This window comes from Bombina bombina, chromosome 1 (genome assembly GCF_027579735.1).
Source record: "Bombina bombina isolate aBomBom1 chromosome 1, aBomBom1.pri, whole genome shotgun sequence".
Taxonomy (NCBI): Eukaryota; Metazoa; Chordata; class Amphibia; order Anura; family Bombinatoridae; genus Bombina; species Bombina bombina.
The window spans coordinates 800,478,417-800,486,058 of record NC_069499.1 but is presented as its reverse complement, the minus strand read 5'-3'; positions in this window follow the sequence as shown (position 1 = coordinate 800,486,058).

The window sequence follows — 7,642 nt, the reverse complement described above, 5'->3', positions numbered from 1 at the left end:
GTGTCCCAAAGGATGACCATAACTTTAAGCATACTAATATTTTTCTACCTTTTGTGTCTGGTAATTCACAATCAGGATATTAAAGTTACTTACAGTATATTTAAAGTTAAACTTTCGTGATTTAGATAGAGCATGCAATTTTAAGCAACTTTATAATTTACTCCTATTATAATTTTTTCTTTATTCTCTTGGTATCTTTATTGGAAAATGCAAGAATGTAAGCTTAGGAGATAGCCCATTTTTGGTTCAGCACCTGGGTAGGGATTTCTGATTGGTGTCTAAATGTAGCCACCAATCAGCAAGTGCTACCCTGGTGCTGAACCAATAGCTAAGCTTACATATTTGCTTTTTTTTTAAAAAAAAAAAAAAGATAACAAAGCGAATGAAGAAAAAATGATCAAAGTAGTAAATTAGAAAAATTGCTGCTCTATCTAAATGAGGAATTTTAATTTTGACTAGATTATAACTTTTAAGGGTGCAGACCAGAGCCAAGCCATCATATGAGGGTGTCTTACTGAATAAGGTTTGGATATGAAAAGATCTCAGATTGCTCATAGTTGTATTCTTTAAAGAAGCATGGGAGTAAAAAAAATAAACTTTTCTGATTCAGACAGCAGATACAATACAAAATATATAAAACAATTGCTTACTTCTATTTACCTATTTCTTCTCTTGGTATCCAAGAAAGCATACTGAGGTAGACTCATGAGTGTGCATGTGTATTGAGCACTATAGCAGCAATATTTTCAAATGTTTATAGCAATATGATACATATAGTGCACAATACACATGCACACATTGTGTTATAAGGAAATATATGATCTTAGGAAAAGTATATAGTTTTACTAAAGGATACCTTATAGATTAACTATTATAACATTTACATTCATTATATGATTATTTTTCCCCTATGTTTCCCTCCTGAACTCTAGTAAAATTTCTGTAAAAAAAACAAGGTCAACTGTCTTGCACACCCAAATATTTTACTAAGAAGATATATAAAGTTGCCTGGTAATGGTAACAGTATACATTTGGGATTTTTTTTTTTAGAACATTCACTGTTTACAAATTACAACTACACACTCTATATCTGACTGAAACACAGTGAATCATTCATCAAGTATTCTCTTTTGTTCTATTTTTTATGATTTTTTTTTAAATGATTTCTTTTAATGATTTTTTTTTTAATGGTTGACCTGTCCTGCTGCTCCTGAAGTGAACTTGCAGACCCAATTACCAAGCAGGAAGTAGATGAAGTTATGAACTTACTATACCATGATACCAACTTTTTTTAAAATTTGTAAATAACAAATTTGGGGATTTTTTTTTTAACGTTTTAACACTCAACAGAACATTCATGGATGGATGTAACATCCATCCATGAATGTTCTGTTTTCTGTTAAAACGTTAAAGGATGTGATTGATCTTTTTTATCCTACCCCATCAGAATCAGCTGAGCTCTCTTACCGGGGAGGCGACGTCACAGACCGCTGGTTTTTACAATGCATCACACCACAGCAGTCAGTGCCTCTGCCAGACACTCAGACAGTCCTCCACTGTCTGCAAGACAGTCAGTCAGAGACAGCACACTGAGCACAGTGCCAGCCCAGCTCCTTCCCCCGCGCTTCTGCAGAATCTACACAGCACACACATCCCGTGCTGCTGGTTAAAGGTTTGCTCCTCCTCCCTCTTCCTCTCCAGAGTCTCCGGTCATGTTACTTCTGCTGTGAAGAAGCGTTACCACTGTCTGGGACTGGAACTGATCTGGAGGAGGAGGAGGAGCAAATAACGCCAGCACACTGCACAGCATGATACATGCCGATGCTGCCATAGTAGTGCCATTCTTGCCATTACATGGGGTAATATAATATTTATTGGAGTCAGAGAGTCAGACAGTGTGCCGCCCATGGTGCTGCCGCCACGTGTTGAGCAGGCATGAGGCACATGCTATGGTGTGCCATGCTGGACAGGGACTTGAACATATATGAATTGAATAATTTAATTTGAACATGAAGCCAGTCGCTGCTCGGTCATCAGGGACAGTGGGACCTCACTGGGAGGCGCGCTGCCTTTACTCTTAGGCTGACGCTTAGCCTCATCATCATTGTGTATCTCAGTCAGTCACGTGTCTCAGCAAAAGCAAATAACTCACTCAATCATCTCAAAATAAAAATTGAACAATGAACAGTAAATATTATATACACAAAATAAACACAATTTAACAATAAATACTCTCACACTGTACATACATACTCCTGACTCAGTCTCACTCATCCCATTCCCTCTCCTGGTCATCTAGAATTATAAAAGTGCTGGGGCTTGTAGTTGTGGGTGGGGGGGCAGGCAGGGGGGCAAGCCATTTGTGGGGTGGGGCAAATGCCCCCCCTTGCCCCCTGTAGTGACGCCACTGCTAACACCCCTAACTAAATTCTTATTAAAATAAATCTAATTAATATTATTAATTAAAATATTCCTATTTAAATCTAAATACTTACCTATAAAATAAACCCTATGATAGCTACAATGTAATTAATAATTACATTGTAGCTATTTTAGGGTTTATATTTATTTTACAGGGAGTGCAGAATTATTAGGCAAGTTGTATTTTTGAGGATTAATTTTATTATTGAACAACAACCATGTTCTCAATGAACCCGAAAAACTCATTAATATCAAAGCTGAATAGTTTTGGAAGTAGTTTTTAGTTTGTTTTTAGTTATAGCTATTTTAGGGGGATATCTGTGTGTGCAGGTGACTATTACTGTGCATAATTATTAGGCAACTTAACAAAAAACAAATATATACCCATTTCAATTATTTATTTTTACCAGTGAAACCAATATAACATCTCAACATTCACAAATATACATTTCTGACATTCAAAAACAAAACAAAAACAAATCAGTGACCAATATAGCCACCTTTCTTTGCAAGGACACCCAAAAGCCTGCCATCCATGGATTCTGTCAGTGTTTTGATCTGTTCACCATCAACATTGCGTGCAGCAGCAACCACAGCCTCCCAGACACTGTTCAGAGAGGTGTACTGTTTAACCCTCCTTGTAAATCTCACATTTGATGATGGACCACAGGTTCTCAATGGGGTTCAGATCAGGTGAACAAGGAGGCCATGTCATTAGATTTTCTTATTTTATACCCTTTCTTGCCAGCCACGCTGTGGAGTACTTGGACGCGTGTGATGGAGCATTGTCCTGCATGAAAATCATGTTTTTCTTGAAGGATGCAGACTTCTTCCTTTACCACTGCTTGAAGAAGGTGTCTTCCAGAAACTGGCAGTAGGACTGGGAGTTGAGCTTGACTCCATCCTCAACCCGAAAAAGCCCCACAAGCTCATCTTTGATGATACCAGACCAAACCAGTACTCCACCTCCACCTTGCTGGCGTCTGAGTCGGACTGGAGCCCTCTGCCCTTTACCAATCCAGCCACGGGCCCATCCATCTGGCCCATCAAGACTCACTCTCATTTCATCAGTCCATAAAACCTTAGAAAAATCAGTCTTGAGATATTTCTTGGCCCAGTCTTGATGTTTCAGCTTGTGTGTCTTGTTCAGTGGTGGTCGTCTTTCAGCCTTTCTTACCTTGGCCATGTCTCTGAGTATTGCACACCTTGTGCTTTTGAGCACTCCAGTGATGTTGCAGCTCTGAAATATGGCCAAACTGGTGGCAAGTGGCATCTTGGCAGCTGCACGCTTGACTTTTCTCAATTCATGGGCAGTTATTTTGTGCCTTGGTTTTTCCCCACACTTCTTGCGACCCTGTTGACTATTTTGAATGAAACGCTTGATTGTTCGATGATCACGCTTCAGAAGCTTTGCAATTTTAAGAGTGCTGCATCCCTCTGCAAGATATCTCACTATTTTTTACTTTTCTGAGCCTGTCAAGTCCTTCTTTTGACCCATTTTGCCAAAGGAAAGGAAGTTGCCTAATAATTATGCACACCTGATATAGGGTGTTGATGTCATTAGACCACACCCCTTCCCATTACAGAGATGCACATCACCTAATATGCTTAATTGGTAGTAGGCTTTCAAGCCTATACAGCTTGGAGTAAGACAACATGCATAAAGAGGATGATGTGGTCAAAATACTCATTTGCCTAATAATTCTGCACTCCCTGTACAGGTAACTTGGTATTTATTTTAACTAGGTACAATAGCTATTAAATAGTTAATAACTATTTAATAGCTACCTAGTTAAAATAATTACCAATTTACCTGTAAAATAAATCCTAACCTAAGTTACAAATACACCTACACTGTCAATAAATTAAATAAACTACAAAAATCTAAACTAAAATACAATTAAATAAACTAAACTAAATTACAAAAACAAACAAACAAACACTAAATTACAAAAAATAAAAAAAGATTACAAGAATTTTAAGCTAATTACACCTATTCTAAGCCCCCTAATAAAATAACAAAGCCCCCAAAATAAAAAAAATTCCCTACCCTAAACTAAATTACAAAAGTTAACAGCTCTATTACCAGCCCTTAAAAGGGCTTTTTGCAGGGCTTGCCCCAAAGAAATCAGCTCTTTTGCCTGTAAAAAAAAACACAATCCCCCCCCAACATTACAACCCACCACCCACATACCCCTACTCTAACCCAAATCCCCCTTAAATAAACCTAACACTAAGCCCCAGAAGATCTCCCTACCTTGAGTCGTCTTCACCCAGTCAGGCCGAACTCTTCATCCAATCCGGGCGATGTCTTCATCCAAGCGGCAAAGAAGAAGTCTTCCATCCGGCGATGTCTTCATCCAAGCGGCAAAGAAGAAGTCTTCCATCTGGGGATGTCTTCATCCAAGCAGCAAAGAAGAGGTCCTCCATCGGGGCAAAGTTTTCTTCCAATCGGCATCTTCAATCTTCTTTCTTCAGCCCTCCGACGCGGAACATCCATCTGGCCCGACGACTGAACGACGAATGAAGTTTCCTTTAAATTATGTCATCCTAGATGGCGTCCCTCGAATTCCGATTGGCTGATAGGATTCTATCAGCCAATCGGAATTAAGGTAAGAAAATCTGATTGGCTGATTCAATCAGCCAATCAGATTCAAGTTCAATCCGATTGGCTGATCCAATCAGCCAGTCAGATTGAGCTTGCATTCTATTGGCTGATCGGAACAGCCAATAGAATGCGAGCTCAATCTTCTGGGGCTTAGTGTTAGGTTTATTTAAGGGGGATTTGGGTTAGAGTAGGGGTATGTGGGTGGTGGGTTGTAAATGTTGGGGGGGGTATTGTGTGTTTTTTTACAGGCAAAAGAGCTGATTTTTTGGGGGGCATGCCCCGCAAAAAGCCCTTTTAAGGGCTGGTAATAGAGCTGTTAACTTTTATAATTTAGTTTAGGGTAGGGAAATTTTTTTATTTTGGGGGGTTTCGTTATTTTATTAGGGGGCTTAGAATAGGTGTAATTAGCTTAAAATTCTTGTAACCTTTTTTTATTTTTTGTAATTTAGTGTTTGTTTTTTTGTGTAATTTAGTTTAGTTTATTTAATTGTATTTTAGTTTAGATATTTGTAGTTTATTTAATTTATTGATAGTGTAGGTGTATTTGTAACTTAGGTTAGGATTTATTTTACAGGTAAATTGGTAATTATTTTAACTAGGTAGCTATTAAATAGTTATTAACTATTTAATAGCTATTGTACCTAGTTAAAATAAATACCAAGTTACCTGTAAAATAAATATAAACCCTAAAATAGCTACAATGTAATTATTAATTACATTGTAGCTATCTTAGGGTTTATTTTATAGGTAAGTATTTAGATTTAAACAGGAATATTTTAATTAATAATATTAATATTAATTAGATTTATTTTAATAAGAATTTAGTTAGGGGTATTAGAGTTAGATAGGGTTATTATACTTAATATATATATATATATATATAATATAATAATGATATTAACTATATTAACCCTAATATAATAAGGGTTAATATAGTTAATACATATATAATATAATAACGATTAGTGATGTCGCGAATAGTTCGCCGGCGAACATAGTATGTTCGCGTTCGCTGCGGCGGGCGAACATATGCTATGTTCGATCCGCCCCCTATTCGTCATCATTGAGTAAACTTTGACCCTGTACCTCACATTCAGAAGACACATTACAGCCAATCAGCAGCAGAAACCTCCCTCCCAGACCCTCCCACCTCCTGGACAGCATCCATTTTAGATTCATTTGGAAGCTGCATTCTTAGTGAGAGGAGGGACAGTGTAGCTGCTGCTGATTTAATAGGGAAATCGATAGCTAGGCTAGTGTATTCAGTGTCCACTACAGTCCTGAAGGACTCATCTGATCTCTGCTGTAAGGACAGCACCCCAAAAAGCCCTTTTTAGGGCTAGAACATCAGTCTGTTTTTTTTTTTTTCCCCTGTGTAATCTAATTGCAGTTTCCTGCCTGCCAGCGTGTGTGTCAGGCTCACAGCGTATACTGTGCCCACTTGCCCAGTGCCACCACTCATATCTCATGTAACAGTAGTGTACATTTTAAAAAAAACAACACTTTTTTGACTGTGAAATAATAGCAGACAGCTGCCAGTACCCAAGATGGCCGCCAATAATTCAGATGGGGAGGGTTAGAGAGCTGTTTTGGGGGGGATCAGGGAGGTTGGGGGCTAAGGGGGATGCTACACCACAGCATATGTAAATATGCTAAAAAAAATTATTTATTTTTTTTAAAAACCTTTTATTTTAGTACTGGCAGACTTTCTGCCAGTACTTAAGATGGCGGGGACAATTGTGGGGTAGGGGAGGCAAGGGAGCTGTTTGGGAGGGATCAGGGGGTCTGATGTGTCAGTTGGGAGGCTGATCTCTACACTAAAGCTAAAATTAATCCTGCAAGCTCCCTACAAACTACCTAATTAACCCCTTCACTGCTAGCCATAATACACGTGTGGTGCGCAGTGGCATTTAGCAGCCTTCTATTTACCAAAAAGCAACGCCAAAGCCATATAAGTCTGCTATTTCTGAACAAAGGGGATCCCAGAGAAGCATTTACAACCATTTATGCCATAATTGCATAAGTTGTTTGTAAATAATTTCTGTGAGAAACCTAAAGTTTATGAAAAAGTGAACAATTTTTTTTTTATTTGATCGCATTTGGCGGTGAAATGGTGGCATGAAATATACCAAAATGGGCCTAGATCAATACTTTGGATTGTCTACTACACTACACTTATGCTAAAATTAACTCTACAAGCTGCCTACATGCTCCCTAATTAACCCCTTCACTGCTGGGCATAAAACACGTGTGGTGTACAGTGGCATTTAGCAGCCTTCTAATTACCAAAAAGCAACGCCAAAGCCATATAAGTCTGCTATAATGGCATGTCTGGCACACAGTGTTGGGGCAAGGGTCCATCTGACCACTGATACCTGGTCTGCAAAGCATGGTCAGGGCAGGTATATCATCTACACTGCGCACTGTGAAGCGGGAGTAACACTTACACTACCTGATCGATACAACATCATACCTGATGTTTTAAAGCACGTTATTCCAAACAATTTAGGAATGTTAGGTGATTTATGCCCTTTATGGATTAAAACCAGACTCTGCATCAACTATGTAATTTTCCATGGAAGTTTTGCATTGGATCCCCCTCCGGCATGCCAC